The sequence below is a fragment of the Sus scrofa genome, chromosome 9 (assembly GCF_000003025.6).
Source record: "Sus scrofa isolate TJ Tabasco breed Duroc chromosome 9, Sscrofa11.1, whole genome shotgun sequence".
Lineage (NCBI taxonomy): Eukaryota > Metazoa > Chordata > Mammalia > Artiodactyla > Suidae > Sus > Sus scrofa.
The window spans coordinates 99,528,612-99,549,683 of NC_010451.4; the positions used below are offsets into that span (position 1 = coordinate 99,528,612).

The window sequence follows — 21,072 nt, forward strand, 5'->3', positions numbered from 1 at the left end:
GTATATTTTGACTGAGACATTTATTTAGAAATTATAATGCTATAAAATTTTGGGATCAGACCACTAAATTATGATGAAGTAAAAATAGACTGTGTAATCTCATGATTTATGTTTTTCAATTAAGAATTTATGATGATTTCAGTTAATTTTAAAAGATGATTTCCTTATAATTGTAACCATTTATCTTTGTTCCATTAGTAAAAATGTAGTATAAAGGCTAATTCAATTAATATTTTGATTAAGGATATCTCTTGTAGTTAAGCTGCTTTGACATATTTTCTTCTCAGCCTTAATTTTCACATATGCACACCAATACACATACCTTCCAGTGTGACACTTCAGAAATAGCTCACCAATACAGGAGTTCAGATAGGACCTATTTTAAACAGCATATCTTATGTATTTTGAAAGATAGTTAAGTTATAATGAAAATATGAACACTGTTAAAGGTATTTCAGAAAAAAATACATGCAAAATAGATACCTAAGTTGACACTGAGCTTACTTGGATCATTATTAATCAGTGGCCTAATGTCATCTGAATCCTCTGTCTGGAGGCAGAGGAAGCTATTAAGCATTCATTCCCATAGACAGCAGTTCCTGAGTAGCTTAGTGCACAAGACCCAGAAAACGCATAGCTAAATAAAATCTGCAACCGTATATTTATATTTTGAGAAAAATATTCACCTGGAACAATAAAACAGAAAAATGCTATACCCATTTCTGAGTAATGAATGTTGGGGTTTTCATTTTAAAAAGATGACGTATGTGCAGTATTTTGAAGGGGTAGGTTTTCTAGGAGGGTATATCTTGCCTTATGTAAATCCACTATAGCACTAGGCAAAATTAGTAGAATAAAAGATAAAATTGTCAATATACTAATGTCGGCGAGGCACAGTTCTTTGGGAACACTTTTTTTCTGAAAGACCAAACAGGGTTTGGAATCAGTCAAAAGGGAATCCTGATATTAGCAGGAGCTAACTATATTGACTGAGGATTAGATAGTAACTACTTATTCTTATTTTCTTAATCAAAACATGAAGAAAACTAAATAAAAGAATCTTAATAACAGGTGAGCTGTATGCAACACATGACAGAGGCCTGTTTACAAGGCATCAAAATGTGTTCCTTCCCATCAGGCCCCTGCCCCTTTTCCATTCTCTGCTCTGGTTACTGCAGATTACGTATCAGCACCAGACACATATTTGACTTTTTTTTTGTCCTGTCTCTGCATCTGCTGGAACGTTGGTTCCATGGGAGGGGAGGCTCTTATCTATTTAGTTCACTGCTGTATCCCCAGAGCACAGAGCAGTCTCATAGCTATAATCAGCTGAATGAGTGAAGACCCTCAAGATTATAACAAAATAATATTTGAAAGGAGTAAGAATGACCAAAAATGAGAGGTTACTATGCTGCTCTTTCATACCATAAGTATACATTGCTTTGAGAGGAACATTTGTTATAGATGTGAATGGACTTAGGTCAGAATTTGGAATTCATCCTTTCTGAAAGTGTATGACATGTGGCTAACAACCTTACTTACTTCTCTTAGTCATAGTGGAAATAGCTCCTTCTCAGAATTGTTAATGAAGATGGAGCATGGTAATATGAAGGACTTAACACAGAGCCTGACATAGAGTATTTGTTTAATAAATGATTGCTATGGTGATCACTGGTAATTTTTTATTTTAGAGGATTTATTAAAGTAATATCAACAAGTAAAAATTATTGAAAATTATAAAAAGTTATAAAATGAGGTCTCATTCCACCACCAATTCTATACCTCAGAAGGGGCCTATGTTTAGTATGTCCCCACTACTACCCACCTAAGTAATTTTATGAATTTTATTTTATTTTTCATTAAAGTATAATTGATTTACCACATTGTCTCAATTTCTGCTGCATAGGAAAGTGACTCACATATATATATATATATTTCTTTTTTGTATTATTCTCCATTACGATCTTTCCCAGGAGTTTGGAATAGTTCCTTGTGCTGTACAGTAGGAACTTATTGTTAATCCATTCTAAATGTAATAGTTTGCATCTACTAACCCCAAACTCCCAGGCCATCCCACTCCTTCCCTCCTCCCCCTTGGTGACTACATGTCTGCTCTCCATATTCATGAGTCTATTCCTGTTTTGTAGAAATGTTAATTTATGCCATATTTTAGGGTCCACATATAAACGATATCACATGGTATTTGTCTTCTCTTTCTGACTTCCTTCATTTAGCATTAGAATTTATAGTGGCATCCATGTTGCTGCAAATGCCATTATTTCATTCTTTTTAATGGCTGAGTAGTTGTCCATTGTATATATGTACCAATCCTTTTAATTTTTTTTGAATTTTAAACTTCTATACATATGCATATGGACTAATACAGTGACTCATACTTTATACGAGTTGCCTCTTTTAACATTAGATGCCTCAGAGATATTCTCATATCATGGATAGTGTAAACTCTCTTTTCTCCATATATTAATCAAACTGGTTTATACTCAACTTCTAAATTTTTAAAAAGATCTATTTTATTGGTAAATATTTAATTGAGTGAAATATGAGCTATTTTTAAAATTATATAGGCACTTAGATTTTTAATTATTTGTGATAGTATATTTTTTCACTTTTTCCCTTGAGGGTTTGTAATCTGACATACGCATAATAAAAAATTCTGAAAGAAGAATCACAAGACCCAACTTCTTATCACAACTTTGTTTGTATGTTTTGTGAACTGAGAGCACACACTCATTATATTCCTGATTTCCTTTCTTGTCCAAGACAATAACAGAGTCTATCTATATGCTCAAGCTAAAGATCAAATCATGTGGTAGATTTAAATTCTAAAATGTAAAGCTGTATGCAGATCCTATGTAGTAGATAAAAAAATTTTTTTTAGGTAAAAAATTTTAAGTGAGTCATTCCCTGTTTACAGTTGAGCAAATGAGAACAACTTCAGTATCATATGCATTGCAATTCTAGATAAATTATGACGATGATACAGTAACAGAGTTAGCATGTATCCAGGGCTTACTATCTGCTGATTGTCAAAGTAAGTGTTTCACATATGTTATCTTGTTTACCTATCATACGGCTTTACTATGTTCTTTAGACAACTAGTTGAGGCCACACAGCTAATAATGTGCCAAAAAAAGATTAAAACCCCAGATAGATGAACTGAAAACTTATACTCTATTTTTTAAAAAAATGATATCTTGGTCAATATCTTTCTTTAAATATTCTTTTGAAGACATTGGTGCAAATTTAATAACAATTTTAAATAACCTGATATTAGAAAAGAAAACGATATCTAAACAATGAACAAGGAATGCATGATGAACATATTCCGTAAGTGGCAAGTAATAGAATTATTTTGAGATTAAATAAAACAAAATTCATTCTAAAGACCTGTAAACACATATGTTGCAAAGTATCTCAAAACATTATTTACAAATGTAAAACCATAAGGTACAATTTGTTTTATCCCTTTAATCTTGAGCGTAACTAACCACAGAGATGTGCACATATTTATGCACATGCATAACACACATGTTTTTTTTAAATCGCTGCCTTCTTCATTCATAGTAGTGTTAAATCAATGTCAGGTTATACCTGCTTTATTTGGCAAGGAGAGGCTTCACATACAGGAATAAAAACAAATATATTCATACATAACTAAAAAGATAATATTGCAAAAGACATGACAGTATAGAGTAATGCCAGTGAAAATTTAAGAGGTTAAAATGGAGGTTTCTAATATCACCTTTAAAAGAAAATTTCAAGGGCATCATTAAAGACAAAATACAGAATATCACAATTATTAAAGTTTAGAGTTAAGCCACATAGTCTAATGAAGACACAATATATTTCTGAGGTGATATAAATGTTACATTATTCATTGCTCTATCACATATCTGAATGTCTATTACATAAGGTTACAGTAGTGACCTGTTGTTACCTAAGATAAAAACTAAAAAAAATGGGACCAAAATATAAAAACAAAACAGAAAAAACCACACTTGATTTCAATCATATATAATAAAAATATAAATTCTTGTAGGATAAACATGAGTGTTTTTCATCCCTAAGCACAGTGTCTCAATAAACATTTTTGAATGAATAAATTAATCATTTAAAAAGAAAATTCACAAATGATAGAAATATATCTTATTTCTAACAGAGTTTCTTCAATGTTTTCTTATTTATTCTTCTTGGAGTACTGTAAACATAACAAAGAATATAAAAATCTGAAACAGTACCCTGCACAGTCTATTACTAGTCACTTACTATTTTCTCTTATACGATTGTATTTTTAAATTATACTATATATTATTAACATTTAAAATGAAAATAGTTTAATCTTCAGGAGCATTTATATATAATTGTTGAAATAATAGAAAAATAATTCTCACTACATACTTTGTTGTACTTAAAACATTCTATCAGTAGATGGCACCCACTAAGAGAGAAATCCTTCAAGCTGTGACCTGTTCAGAATACATTTTTAAAAAGAGAACATAATCACTCAAGTTTTATTTGAAAATTAGAATATATAAGGATTTTAGAAAATGTAAACTAATAAGGTCAAAGAGAGGAATTTACCTCAGATTTAGGCCAGGACTGCTTTCTAGGTAATCCTGCCAAAATAAAGTTTTTTTAAAAAAATGTTTTATGGTAGATCTGAGAATACTCTGAAGAATTACTAGGTCTTCATAGAGATGGTGTGGGTTGGAATATGTATGATTAGGATCTCAATCCAGGCAATTTCATGCTTTGACCCCTGTCATGCCCTGTCAATCAAAGTTCCATCAAGGTCACTTTAACAGTCAAAAGCCAAACAAGCCTTTGGTTCTCTTTGAGGAAGGACATCCTCCTCCACTTCCAGTTTCAACTGATTTCAGAGTACAATTCATGGAAAGGCTGGTTCACCTCAACACATGGAAGACTCAAACTATTAACTTTTTCTGAAAATTCGTTTTCCCATTATTTAAGGCATCTGAACAGACACTAGGACTCCTTTTGGAGGTATCATGAGACAAGATGACTCGTGGTTGATCATAAAATCCTTTAACTCTGTTAGATAAAGAGTTTATTGTTGACATACTTTAGCTGCAAATCCAACTTCTCTTCTTCGACCCTCCCCTCTTTGCTTTTCCAAATAAATCAGTTATATCTATCCCACACCCTTTGAATCCCTTAGAGACATGGGTTAAAGCCTCTAAGAATAAAATTTATATTAGCTGTCACCTCTCCGAGCAGGACTAGGATAGGACTCAATATCATGTGTATGTTTTCTCACACCCCAATTAACACACTTAAAAGTAAAAACATAACCCTTTCTAGACAAACAATCATAATACCCCCAATCTGTGATGAATTCTCAAATTCTAATAAGTATTCTCTTTCCTTACGTGAATTAGCTCAATTAGTCATGATTTCTAAAACAATTATGCTTTGATTCTTATTAGGTCATGTGTGAATTCCAGATTTTCCTAGGTACATATCATAGTTACAACATATTTTTGGAATTTAGATATTCATATATGCTTTTGATAATAATATAAGAACTATTAGACCATGAAGAAAATCAAAGTATTTCCAAAGGTAAGACTTTTTTCTGTAACAAGGACAATCAACTTTTATTTGACAGAGTTGTGAATAGTCACAGACATGTTCCTGGAGACAGGGAATTTGAGGATAGTTACTAGGACAGAACAGTCAATAGGCCTTTGCAACTGATTGATCATGATACTAGGCAGCAGGCATTACCCTCATAAGCACTGTTACTTCATTATATTTGATTGTAAGTTGTCAATCTAGAAACATAATGCATGGAGAGGAAATAAAATATATAATTATAAATTAAAACAAATGGGCAAGTAAAACTGAATTATAAGAAATCACTACAAATAGTAAATTTTATGACATGATTGACCAGTGTTTACCTAGTTAGAATTATTATTGAGGAAAAATCAGCATTTGTATAACAAATGATGCATTAGGACTTAACTCTATTCCCATATAGATAATTTAAATATATTTCTAGACTTGGATAAAGTTAGGATTTTCAGCATCTCAATTTTCTCTTTTCCTACTTGATAGTTAGAAAAGACACTCTGTATTTTAGATAGGAGAAAGTCTATTATAAAATCTAGAGTTATCAGTTTCTAAGTTTGTGTGAACATATGCTAATCATTTCATATGCTCTGGTATCAGTTTTTATAATTTTTAATTTACAAAATGAATGTTCTGGTTAATTATTTCCTTCTAGTTCTAATAACCTAAAATTCTATTTAAAAAGTACGTTAAACTATTAAGGCATATGAGATAAAGATGTAGTTTATTTAGTCCCAGTAATGAGGAAAAGATAAGAATAAAACTACTGAATAAATAAAAACACCCATACAACCTGGGCTTCTCTCCAAACTAATACAAATTAGTTTGGAGAGAAACCCTTAGCAGGTATTATAGCTATTAAAATCAGTTTCTTCCTGGGATTCTCAAAATTATGTATTGAAATCAACCATTATGTTTGTAAAACTTATTACCAGGGTCTAATCCCAGGTTCTCTTGAATCATTAGGTCTAAGATGGGGCCTGAGAATTTGCATTTCTCAGGTGATGCTGATAGTACTGTTCCAGGAGCTGTACTTTGAAAACCACTCATATAACCAACACATTCAATTTTAGTCTTTTTAAAATACTCTCTGGTTTTTAAAATTTTGATAGTTTTTTCCATTTTGAATGCATATTTTTGAGTTGTTGACAATATATGCTGTAAGTGTACAGCACCTGTAAATTCCTAAATCTAAGGAAGTTAATTAATGCTGGCAAATTCATAATAAAAATCTGCATTTCTTATCATCATTAAATCCTTAGGTTAGGATTTTAGGTAGGCAGAAAAAATTTCAATGTATATTAGTGGCAAGAAATTAGTAAGTACATTTCAGTACAATGGCATTTGTTAAATGAAAACTTTTCAGAAATATTTATGGTCAAGGAAAGAGTGCCACCCATCCATGGCGACTTGCTTACCTGTACGTGTAAGGACCTCTTTGCTCAACTTTAATTACGCTGCTATTAATTGCTACTTCCTCTGGATTCTGCACATCAAAGATCCAAAACTGTCTGTAAACTTCTGTGCCTGTTTTAACCCAATTTTTAAAAGCAATTGTACCTTCTTCAAGGACAGCTTCCTATGAAAAAGAAAACGATTTTTTTTTTTTTTGTAATAAATATGGGCACTTGCGGGAGATAAAACCTTTAGTTAATCAATGAAAGGACCAAGCTAAAGGACCTTTTAAATAAGCACCTTTGCAAACTGCCACATACTCACAACAAAAATGTTTTCAACAAATTATAGCAGTCTCTTTCAGTTAACCTCTTACAGAGAGAATCATTGTGTAATGCTGCAGACATGTCTGCTGATTTTAAGGCCAACCATTGGCAAACTTTAGAGTGACTCTAAGGCAATATTGTGACAGTTTCTAACATGATTTATTAAGCAACTTTTATTAAAAGTTTCCCCAAAAATTCTTATCAGGACAACCATTAACTCTTCTTCTGCCCTCAGTGAGTTGGACTAAGGAGGCAGAAAAGAAAAAAAATGAGATAAAAACCTAGTGGTTTTCAGTGCCTTTTCTATTTCTTTAGCAGTTAGTCACTTCAAGGGAAGAAGATCACTAGCACTTGTTACATTAAGAAAAACACACATTTGATGTCTCCCCTTCCAAAGCCTGCTCAATGTGGCTTTCCCGACTCTTAATACATTTGCAACAGCCTAGCAGTATGTTTCCAAAAATGAGAATAGGCTAAGACATTAATATTAGGTTACTATTTTTTAGATAAAAGGATAAAATAAGTAAGTTGTACTATTATTCTTCTGCAAAATCCATTAAAAATCCTTGATGCCTCTTGTGATGAATATAGGGAAATAAAAAAATACCAATGACAGAATCAGGAAACCCTACATGAGAAATTGGCTCTTGTGCTTCCGGGCTATGGGACTGCTTGTTTCCTTCAACTGGGAGCAGCAATTTGTAGAATGACGGATCAGGAAAGGACACTGAGTGTTAAGCACACTTTCTAGGAAAGCATGCTGAGGTCTGAGAAACCAGGTGGCTGGCCCACGGGTAACCTAGACAAGTAGAATCATGACAAGGATCCTAGTCTTCCACCCTTAAGCTAGTCCTCTTATACACTGGGCTTTTATTTTTTTAATTTTTTTTTTTCCTGTCACCTCTTCACTTACTTGGTAGAAGTCAAATTAAGTTTCATTTCTTCAGTATACTTTATTACTTAATGCAGAGAGTAAGGGAATTCTTTAGAAAAGAACAAGGCATCAACTAAAATGCCTTTACAAAATCCTGTGCTGTTGCAATCCTTTTACACTGATACAAGGAAGCTGCTAATGTGATGTGCAAATAATTGGCCTTGAAAAACTTTTATTTGCTCTTCAAAAGTCTTATTTATGTAGCAAGGTCAAAAATAAGACAAAATTGCATATAAAGTAATATGGCTATTCTTGTAAATGTAAAAGTTTTTACCCTAAATGATGAGGGTATTATAGCTGAAATATATATAGAAGCTGAAAACTATGTTAGTTTACCCCATTACAAGCGACTTGAGGAGGAGAGAACTCACAGGAACATACACACATATACATGGTTACTCTCATACTATAAGAATCTTAAGGACAAATACAATATCAATTATTTATCATGTGACTCTCAAGACATTTTCAGTTCTTAATGAGTAGAACTCAAATGTTTATGGAATTGAAAAGGGATTGTGATAGAATATATGTGACAGAACAGAAAACTCCCTAACTGTAATGCTTGTGCATCTCATTTAAGTAGACCTTGCAAGTCTATCATGAGTTTCTTCTACAGGCCATGAATCACTTTGTCTTATTTGTTGATCCTGATATTTTTATTTTATTTATTTATGTGGTCTTTTTTAGGGCTGTATCCATGGCATATGGAAGTTACCAGTCTAGGGGTCAAATCAGAGCTGTAGTTTCTGGCCCATACCACAAACAGAGCAATGCTGGATCCTTAACCCACTGAGCATGGCCAGAGATTGAACCCACATCCTCATGGATCCTAGTCAGCTTCGTTACTGCTGAGCCATGACAGGAACTCCAGATATTTTATTATTATTATTTTAAATGTGAAAGTCGAAACACTTTTGAAATAAAGGCACTAAATTATCAGCAGGTTGAGTTAGGATCATCTAATCCCACCCATTTTTTTAGGTCCTAGAGAAACAGATGTCTGATTCTATTTTGTATGACAATATAGAAGTAGATAATGGAGAATCAGGGCATTTCTCTTGTAATTATAAAATTTTGTATAGTTTCCTTAACACCATGAATTGTTCATAGACAAATAGAAAAATATTGAGGGAGTTCCCGTTGTGGTGCAGTGGTTAATGAATACGACTAGGAACCATGAGGTTGTGGGTTCGGTCCCTGCCCTTGCTCAGTGGGTCAAGGATCCGGCGTTGCCATGAGCTGTGGTGTAGGTCGCAGATGCGGCTCAGATCCCGCGTTGCTGTGGCTCTGGCGTAGGCCAGTGGCTACAGCTCCGATTCGACCCCTAGCCTAGGAACCTCCATATGCCACGGGAGTGGCCCAAAGAAATAGCAAAAAGACCAAAAAAAAAGAAAAAAAAGAAAAAAAGAAAAAAGAAAAATATTGAATAGTACAAAATAGGAATGCATTTCCTCAGAATGTAACACTAACATATGCACTAGAAAATTGTATAAGCCTCTTTGAGTACCAAGGATAAAGATATCATAAGTTCCTCTAATTTTAAAATGAATCAAAGTATTTATGCCACTGTGAGTATAAGAGGCTTTGATTTTAAATTGACTTTGTACTGCCTGGCCTATATTGTAAAACTTTTGCTAAACGTGAAGTACAAAATTGATAATTATGTATACAGAAAAGTTAATATAACTTTTATGTTTCTCTCACTTGGCTGATACGAACAGCAGTATCTGTCCCTGACTTTAAGTATTCAGAGTATCCACGCATGGTAATGATTGGATTCCAGCCTGATGACTCTCACAGGACATGGTCTCCAGCTGGGTTGAAAGCCTAGAAACCTTGCTACATTCATTTGAAAGCACATGTTTGGGGCAGTAATATCTTCTATGTAGTCACATGATCACTTGATTATTGCTGCTATGGAAATATAGCTCTTCACCAACATGATGGGCAACTTCACTGTAACTGCTAAAATGTCCTTGATATCCTCCTATGGTGTGGACTATGTAGGGTACGTAATAGAAAATACATTGTCCCATGTCTCAAGAATCTTGCAGAGGACCAAGGGACAGGATCATGTATAGCATATCTTAATCTCTGAGTAGATTTCCTCATCCTACTCCCAGCCTGACCAAGTACATTGTCTTCACTCAGAACCTAGAATGCAGTGGTTAACAATGAAACTAGAGGTTGTGAGTTTGCTCTCCAGTCTGGGTCTGGTCATGTTTTATCCATTTAAACTTGAGCAGGTTGTGTAATTTCTTTGTACTTCAGTTTCCGTATCTATAATATGGGGATAATAAGAATAATATTATTAGGTTGAAATACATGACATTAGTATTTTTGAAAATCAAAGTGGAACATCATTTAGTTACATATTTATCTCTTAGGGGTGTTATAGGAATTACTAAATGTAAACAATTAGAACAGTGTTAGCACAGAGAAAGCATTCAATAGATGTTGGTTATTATTAAAATTCAAATTCTATCCTCCCTTTAGAGGAAGAACTCTAATCTCATTTACTTCCCAGATTTCTTTAACTACTTCTCTCCTAGGATAATTGTCTAAACCAGTCATGTGGCAATAACTCATGTAAAATCCTATGACACTTTTTTCTGCTATTTCATCATTTTTATATTTATTCTCCATCCAGTGAAATCACAAGTCCCCTAAGAATCAGAAACATACTGAAAATAGTCCTTATCCTCTCCACTCACTACCACAATTTGTTATGCTTAGGATCAGTTACAAGCAGTTTTCCCACGTTCAAAAAATTTTCTCCTATATGTGAGCATTGTGCACATATATATATGTGCATACTGGGAGAAAAAGTGAATTCAAGTATCAGTGACAGTTACTCTAACATCAAAAGTGGTTTTAGTTTCAGGTTATCAAGTCATCAATTACCTCAGAATAAAATTTGGTGAAATACATTTGTTTCTGAAACTCAGAAATTAGCTTCCAAGAGTTTAAGTAAGAAGCTAAAGTGGGAGATTTTTATTTGGCATGAAAATTAAAGTTGGACTGGAGGAAGAAGATTACATAGGCTGACCTGCTGCTTCTTAAAACATTTTAAGTGATTTTATTATGGGAATTAATATACAAATATATGAGTGTTTAATTCATCTTATACTGCTGTTTAAATTTACAATTTGATTTAGGTAGTTTCATGTTCTCATTGTCATTAAATTTAGAATACTACAATTTTTTAATAGCCTACACTTCAGGAGTTTCTTTTAGAGCTATCTAGAAACTATAAAAATCTATAAATTATTTTATCATATCTATAAATATCTAAGCATATATTATAAAATTTACATGAATATAAATTAACTTAGTATTAAATATGGACTTCTAATTTAAAAATTTTAATGCACAAATATAATTATTTCAGTTTATTTTATCAGAAAACTTTTATTTTGCTACTAAAAGTTCATGTTTTTCAAGAATGGGGGAAGAAAGTGATGGCATGTTTGAATATTAGTCTTTTAATTGGAAAAAAATCTTCAAATCCCTTCTTGGTATTGTATATCTAATATCATAGGGAAATTAAATAAATATTCATTTAAAATGGTCTGCGTTATACCATATTCATGAAATATTTATCAAGTGATATTAACAATGTTAAGTAGTAAATTATCCTTTGTAAATGGTGCCTGAACTTTGACCTTTTTCTGAAGTCCTTTGATAATTTCTACATTCCACATTTGTAGCAGTTCATGCCACTGACTTTTAGTCTCTCTAGCAAGATTACATAAACCTGCTAGCTCCACGCAAATCTACTAGGAGTCATAGTCTAAAATACTGGAAAGAGAGTTTTCAGCTATAATCTTTAAAAGTCATAAATCCTTAGAAAACACCCTTTGAAAATGTGTAAATATATAATTCATTTATATGTATAAATACATATATACATACTGTATATATTATATGGAAATAAGAATAATATTATTATGTTGAAATACATGAAATTAGTATTTTTGTATGTATATGTATACATCCAAGTATATACAAAGTAAATTGTAAGGTATTTTCGGCCCTTTCAAATGCTGGTATTAGGTGTCATCTTTTAGAACCAGTAGGTATCACAGAGTCCCAATTCTATACTTTAAAAATTTAGATTACAACACGAGATGATTTTCTGATCTTTTAAAATTTCACAGTTCAAGTTTTTATGGTGTTTGAATACAAGTAATGATTTTCCTAATTGCTATTAGTTAAATAATGTGAGCAATCTACAATGAATTTCAATAATAAATAAACAATAGTAAACTAGAACTTGTATACACTTGTAAAGTAACAGCATTTATTTTAGCATAACCTAAATGCTTCCGAAGCAGAGGTAAGACTTGGCTCTTTGTGTTTACACGTAATTCAGAGATTGACTTCTACCGCATTCCAGACATATATATTAGTATATATACTTCTACTGGAGTATATATATTTCTACTGTATGCCAGATATATAGATATATGTATATATCTCTGTATATATGCCAATATCATTTAAAAAATACTTTTGTAAACTAAATAAAAATGATATAGTTTTACTTAAATAAAAATAGTTCCAGCATCTTTATGTGATTGAAATGGACAGGGTTATGTGGCTCTATGGAATTCTGAGAGCAAAATCAGCCTTAGTCTTTAAAGTACCCATGACCCCTGATCCCTGAAGGGATTCTAATGATGTCTTAGTCTGTGAATATTCAGCTGGATTACAATGCAGTGTCAAGACTGCAGATAACCCTCATTTCAAAAACAAGAAAAAGCACTCTATTTATTTCATTCCTGCTTATTATCCTACTGAAATTATACTTTCCTAATCATTAGTGCCCATATTCTCTTATTTCCTTAATTTTCATCTGCCTGAAGTTATCTATTCTCTATTTCCTTGAGTTCCACCTCCCATTAACTTCCAAAAACTTACTCTTGTTTTCATTTCATTATATAAAATCATTGCTCTCCTTTTCCTGTTTTTGTTTTCCTACCTACCCCTGAATGCACAAATCCTTTAGTAATTTCTCTGCTCTTTTATTCCTACCTTCAAACTCTCTAGAAAGCAAGTCTATTTGCTTTTATCTGTAATCTCCATAGTAATCATCAAATTCTCTGAGCTCTGACCTTTGAAATATACACTATAAAACCTCTCTCCTTTTCTCCTAAGATACAGATTCCTATCAATAACTCAGGTACACATCTTGCAGTTTGTTATTTTTATTCCTCTCTTCCTATTCAGTCCCTTCAATTCTGCACCCCATCACCCTTCAATTCTGTGTGCTCCCCACACCAGGCAGAGTGCCTTTTGTTATGTCAAACTACAACAGCATTTTAAATTCTCCTTGAAAGTGGTTATGTCCTACAGAGTTTTTTCCTGGGTTTCCTGGTTTGGTCTCCTTACTTTCCAATACTTTGTGTTGTAGAATTACAGAGTACAAGACTGTGCACCTCATTCACTCTCTGCTTTCAGGTTGCCTAGGTTTGGAAACTGACTCTTCTTCCTTTGGCCAGGTGAACTGGCAATTTGATTGACAGTCTTGTGACTGTAAAATGGGCAAAATAATAGAATTTTCTCATAGATGTTTGTAAAGATTAAATGATTAGTATATATGAATCTCTAGCAACACTAAATAGATGCTTTATTATTTAGCATGTTAATGTAAGATATGGTATATTAGGATATTGTTATGCAGTATATTAGTATATAGTATATTTGATATTAGTCTCTAAATGTAGATTTTGTTCTATCTGACACCTACCCGAAAACTTACACCATCTACTTTTACCTATCATACCATTAAATTAAATGTTATTCTGCCTGATGCCCAAAGCTTCCTAAACCTAAACACATGTCGTTGTCTTTCTATCTCTCTTGTTAATATTATTTTTCTCACATTCTATATTCTTCTTTCCCTCTTCACAACACTAGTTGCATTTCTACCCCATTCTATAGTAGTAATCAATCTTTGACAATTTATTGCATCCTTCTTAGACTTCAGAATTTTATACTTCAAAATACAACTTGTCTCACCTTCATCCTGAAGTTATTGAATACTCTGAGAAATTCTCTTTCTAAATGACATTTATGTTCCATATTCCACATTTAGAATTCAATTCTAGAATTCAATTCAGGTCTGTATGTTTTGTTAAATATGCTTTCCTAATAAAATTTGTATATGTGATGAAAAAAAATTTATTTTATTCTCCCTAGCCTCTGTACAAAAGCAAGCTGTTGATGCCTTAGAACTCTTATTCCTCAAGATAATTATAGAACTTGGAGATAAATATTCAACAGTTAAAATAGATGCTAACACCTCCTGTGCAATCTAACAGTCTATATGCACTAATATTGTGAATAATAATAATAAAAATAGATGATCAGTATCAGCTACTGAACATAAATTACATATCAGAAAAATATCTTGTCTAAAATGCTGTGCACTGGAAGATATTGTACATCCTTATTCTGAAGATTTTCCAAAAGATAAGTTATAGTCTGTCTGTGGACCCTGTTTTATCTTCACAGAAGATACAGAACAGAAACAGTTTATAGAGAAGAAAGGGTGTAAACAATGCTGATTCCCTTCACACTGTTAGACAACTCCTACCTTACAATCACCCATCTGTCTCGACTGAACTATACTAAAAATAGTAAGATAACTGGAAATTCCAAGGAAGGAGACAATATTAGATCATAATATATACAATTATTTTATATTCCTACTAAGAAAAGATGTGTCAAACATGATCAAATGGATAAGACAGATAACAGTTTTGGCAGGAAAAGGAATTCCAGAGGAATCGGAAGGAACTGGGGTGAAAACTATATTCTAGCTGTTGTGCAAAGTCTATATATATATATAGTCAGTTTTTCAAAGGTAAAACTGGAGTCAACTTATATGTACATAACATCTCAAAGTATTTCTAAGATTCAATATAAAACTTCCTCAATAGGAAACATTTACAAGACAATCACTATGGGCATACTATACAAAGCAGCTTACCAAAAAAAAAAAACTAGAGTTGCCAATGTACCTACATAAATATTAAACACAATTAATTTACATTTTATATATGCATATACATGAAATGCGATTTATTTTCTCAGTATTATCAAAAGTGCAACTACTGAAAGAGATATCCTAACAAATACACTTAATTTTTTTATTCATAGCATATCAGCATACACTTTGAATACATTAAAAGCAATTATTTCCACTAATTTGCATGATTACAATTTTTTTTTTTTTTTTTTTTGTCTTTTGTCTTTTGTCTTTTGCCTTTAGGGCCATGCTATGGCATATGAGGTTCCAGGCTAGGGGTCTAATCGAGCTGTAGCCTCTGTCTACACCATAGCTACAGCAACGGGGGGAGCTGAGCCACGTCTGTGACCTACACCACAGCTCACAGCAATGCCAGATCCATAACCCACTGACGAGGCCAGGGATCGAACCCTTAACCTCATGGTTCCTAGTCGATTCATTTCCACTGTGCCACGATGGGAACTCCCATAACTAAAATAATTTTTTTTAATGAGAACTTAGATATTAGATTTAAGATTACAGCGCATTCATACAGAATATACATCACACTTTGAGCATTTCTCAATCATACAGTTTCAGTGTTCATAACAACCCTTGTGTTCGAGACACAAAATTGAGAATTGCCATAAAATATAAAAGAGGAACACCAAGCCAAAAGGAGAGAAAATAGAATGAATCAGAATGACTAGAAAAATTCTGGATGCTACTTGTGCCTTTTTAATTCTTCTGAATAAGCATGTCTCCAACTGGCATTAGAATACTCCTAATAAGGCCAGGAATGCACCAATCACAGCACAGCAATGAGCCAGAGTTTCTGTCACAGCACATTTTTCTGTTCATGAAAACTAAATTCAGCACCTGCTTTTTCAAACTATGTGGTCTAAGTAAGTGGTTCCAAGAGGTATGTTTCTGTTATTAGAAGGAGATCATAAAATAGAAGCTTAAACATCGGTAGGAAAAGCAAAGGGGAGGGGGAAGGAGAGGAATGGATTTGGAACTTGGAGTTAATAGATGCAGACTATTGCCTTTGGAATGGATAAGCAATGAGATCCTACTGTATAGCACTGGAACTATATCTAGTCACTTATGATGGAGCATTATAATGTGAGAAAATAGAATCTGTATATGTATGTGAACTGGGTCACAATGCTGTACAGTAGAAAATTGACAGAACACTGAGTAAACCAGCTATAATAAAAAAATAAAAACCATTATGTAAATAAAAAAAGATCAAATACAAAGAAAACACGCAGCTGAAGCAGATCACTTGTCCAGTTATAAATAAACAGATGCTTTTCTTTCTGCTTTACAAAACTTTCTAGGTCTTCTCCTTTCTGGCTATGAACTACTAGCAGTGGTAGAAATATAAATATTGTCACGTTCATTTTCATTCTTCAAATCCCCCTTATAAATTTTCTTCCTAGTGATCATTAACAAACCGAAACCTTATTGAAGAAGAACATGCTAACTGTACTCACACTGTCTACCTTCCCTCAGCCTGGGACACTTGGGATTTTCACCCTCCAAACACAACCATATGCACCCTGTCTGGAATTCTTCTACAAACTGAATGTTGATGGATGTCTTTTCCTTCTAATGTGAAGCTCTAAGAAGGTGACAGATGTTTTCTTTACTAACCTTTTCCACAAGTAGACAGCAAGATGAGGATTTTGCAGGAAATGATCTGATGAGGTCTCAGAAGGAATCAATTCTTCTAATCATTTGTAAGATATCTGTCAAAACAGAAAAATATGAATAAATTGGGAAAATACATTCTCTGAAAATTAAAACTAGACTACTCTCTAATATCATCAAGTTATAATCACTATTTAAAGGAAATTCCATTTTCATAATATTGAGTTTATGCCTAAATCCTATCTTATAAACAGCATTGAAAACACTGAAGTATTTACAAAAGAGTACTTTATTTTCAATTTCATTTTTAATAACTTTTAGATAATCTAACGTTGAAAAGAAGATATGTAATATAGCCAGTGCCTAGTTTCTGTGATAGGCATTGCTTCCTTACTGGTCTCCGTGTGTGTGTGTGTGTGTGTGTGTGTGTGTGTGTGGGCGCGCACATATATTTTTTTCACTATGTTCAAGAGCAATGTTGTTCATTTGCCATGGGCATCTGACTCATGGAATTCTTTAAAAATCAACTAGGTTGTGGCAGTATATACAGTATATATTCAACCTAGTCAGTCTGGTTATGTTTATATAATATAAGGTTCTTTCGTAAAGATTAGGAGAAATTCTTAGTGGAATGAGTAGATCATATATAACAAACTTGACAAGAATTTATTATTCTGATATTGAAAACAATAGCAGAAATATATTCCATTCATTAGATTGTATTAAACCAGTGGCTCATGGATTGCTTATGCTGTCCTTCTGGCATATGTTGAATCTTTTCATTTGCAGCCTGTTCTATACAACAGGAAGGAAATGCAAACACTTTTTTCCAACTATTGCTCTTTTCCTCGTATATTTTGACTGAGACATTTATTTAGAAATTATAATGCTATAAAATTTGGGATCAGACCACTAAATTATGATGAAGTAAAAATAGACTGTGTAATCTCATGATTTATGTTTTTTCATTAAGAATTTATGATGATTTCAGTTAATTTAAAGATGATTTCCTTATAATTGTAACCATTTATCTTTGTTCCATTAGTAAAATGTAGTATAAAGGCTAATTCAATTAATATTTTGATTAAGGATATCTCTTGTAGTTAAGCTGCTTGACATATTTTCTTCTCAGCCTTAATTTTCACATATGCACACAATACACATACCTCCAGTGTGACACTTCAGAAATAGCTCACCAATACAGGAGTTCAGATAGGACCTATTTTAAACAGCATATCTTATGTATTTGAAAGATAGTTAAGTTATAATGAAAATATGAACACTGTTAAAGGATTTCAAAAAAAAATACATGCAAAATAGATACCTAAGTTGACACTGAGCTACTTGGATCATTATAATCAGTGGCCTAATGTCATCTGAATCCTCTGTCTGGAGGCAGAGGAAGCTATTAAGCATTCATTCCCATAGACAGCAGTTCCTGAGTAGCTTAGTCACAAACCCAGAAAACGCATAGCTAAATAAAATCTGCAACCGTATATTTATATTTTGAGAAAAATATTCACCTGGAACAATAAACAGAAAAATGCTATCTATACCCATTTCTGAGTAATGAAGTTGGGGTTTTCATTTTAAAAAGATGACGTATGTGCAGTATTTTGAAGGGGTAGGTTTTCTAGAGGGTATATCTTGCCTTATGTAAATCCACTATAGCACTAGGCAAAATTAGTAGATAAAGATAAAATTGTCAATATACTAATGTCGGCGACACAGCTTGGAAACTTTCTGAAAGACAAACAGGTTGGATCATCAAAGAATCCATATTAAGCTAACTATATTGACTAGTTTATGTAAATTATCTTTTCTTAACAAAACATGAAGAAACTAAATAAAAAATTAATAACAGTAGCGAGCAACAGACAGAGCTGTTTCAAGGCTCAAATGTTTCTTCCATCAGCCCCGCCTTTCATTCCGCTCGGTTACGCAACGATCAGCACCAAACATATTGCTTTTTTTTTCCGCTCGATCTCAACGGTCCTAGAGCTCTACTATTTAGTTCACGCTGTATCCCAAGCACAGAGCAGTCTCATACAATCAGCTAATATGAAACCTCAAATATAACAAAAATATTTGAAGAGTAAGAGACCAAAAATGAGAGGTTACTATGCTGCTTTTCATACCATAAGTATACATTGCTTTGAGAGGAACATTTGTTATAGATGTGAATGGACTTAGGTCAGAATTTGGAATTCATCCTTTCTGAAAGTGTATGACATGTGGCTAACAACCTTACTTACTTCTCTTAGTCATAGTGGAAATAGCTCCTTCTCAGAATTGTTAATGAAGATGGAGCATGGTAATATGAAGGACTTAACACAGAGCCTGACATAGAGTATTTGTTTAATAAATGATTGCTATGGTGATCACTGGTTTTTTTATTTTAGAGGATTTATTAAAGTAATATCAACAAGTAAAAATTATTGAAAATTATAAAAAAGTTATAAAATGAGGTCTCATTCCACCACCAATTCTATACCTCAGAAGGGGCCTATGTTTAGTATGTCCCCACTACTACCCACCTAAGTAATTTTATGAATTTTTTTATTTTTATTAAAGTATAATTGATTTACCACATTGTCAATTTCTGCTGCATAGGAAAGTGACTCACATATATATATATATATTTCTTTTTTGTATTATTTTCCATTACGATCTTTCCCAGGAGTTTGGAATAGTTCCTTGTGCTGTACAGTAGGAACTTATTGTTAATCCATTCTAAATGTAATAGTTTGCATCTACTAACCCCAAACTCCCAGGCCATCCCACTCCTTCCCTCCTCCCCTTGGTGACTACATGTCTGCTCTCCATATTCATGAGTCTATTCCTGTTTTGTAGAAATGTTAATTTATGCCATATTTTAGGTCCACATATAAATGATATCACATGGTATTTGTTCTCTCTTTCTGACTTCCTTCATTTAGCATTAGAATTTATAGTGGCATCCTTGTTGCTGCAAATGCCATTATTTCATTCTTTTTAATGGCTGAGTAGTTGTCCATTGTATTATGTACCAATCCTTTTAATTTTTTTTTGAATTTTAAACTTCTATACATATGCATATTGGACTAATACAGTGACTCATACTTTATACGAGTTGCCTCTTTTAACATTAGATGCCTCAGAGATATTCTCATATCATGGATAGTGTAAACTCTTTTCTCCATATATTATCAAACTGGTTTATACTCAACTTCTAAATTTTTAAAAAGATCTATTTTATTGGTAAATATTTAATTGAGTGAAATATGAGCTATTTTTAAAATTATATAGGCACTTAGATTTTTAATTATTGTGATAGTATTTTTTTTCACTTTTTCCCTTGAGGGTTTGTAATCTGACATACGCATAATAAAAATTCTGAAAGAAGAATCACAAGACCCAACTTCTTTCAACAACTTTGTTGTATGTTTTGTGAAATGAGAGCAACACCTCATTATATTCCTGATTTCCTTTCTTGTTCCAGACAATAACAGAGTCTATCTATATGCTCAAGCTAAAGATCAATCATGTGGTTAGATTTAAATTTCTAAAATGTAAAGCTGTATGCAGATCCTATGTAGTAATAAAAAAATTTTTTTTAGGTAAAAAATTTTAAGTGAGTCATTCCCTGTTTACAGTTGAGCAAATGAGAACAATTCAGTATCATATGCATTGCAATTTGATAAATTATGACGATGATACAGTAACAGAGTTAGCATGTATCCAGGCTTACTATCTGCTGATTGTCAAAGTAAGTGTTTCACATATGTTATCTTGTTTCCTATCATACGGCTTTACTATGTTCTTTAGACAACTAGTTGAGGCCACACAGCTAATAATGTGCCAAAAAAAGATTAAAACCCCAGATAGATGAACTGAAACTTATACTCTATTTTTTAAAAAATGATATCTTGGTCAAATATCTTTCTTTAATATTCTTTTTGAAGAATTGGTGCAAATTTAATAACAATTTTAAATAACCTGATATTAGAAAAGAAAACGATCTCTAAACAATGAACAAGGATGCATATGAACATATTCCGTAAGTGGCAAGTAATAGAATTTTTTGAGATTAAATAAAACAAATTCATTCTAAAGACCTGTAAACACATATGTTGCAAAGTATCTCA

General features: G+C 32.6%; 1 protein-coding gene across 11 annotated transcripts in view; it reads right to left on the reverse strand.

Annotated features, from left to right (window-relative positions):
• LOC106504983 (platelet glycoprotein 4-like) overlaps positions 1–21,072 on the reverse strand; it is a 55,946-nt gene that overhangs the window by 21,736 nt on the left and 13,138 nt on the right. For 3 of the 11 annotated variants that reach the window (XR_002335889.1, XR_002335891.1, XR_002335890.1), the window contains exons 3-4: positions 16,949–17,043; positions 7,035–7,195 (exon numbers count right to left, since the gene is read on the reverse strand). The gene's annotated coding sequence lies outside the window, so the exon portion shown is untranslated. Of the gene's footprint in view, positions 1–4,392; positions 4,488–5,652; positions 5,817–7,034; positions 7,196–7,296; positions 7,538–16,948; positions 17,045–21,072 lie in introns of those variants that run through there. The other 8 variants (XR_002335884.1, XR_002335885.1, XR_002335886.1 and 5 more) reach the window with 6 other exon arrangements.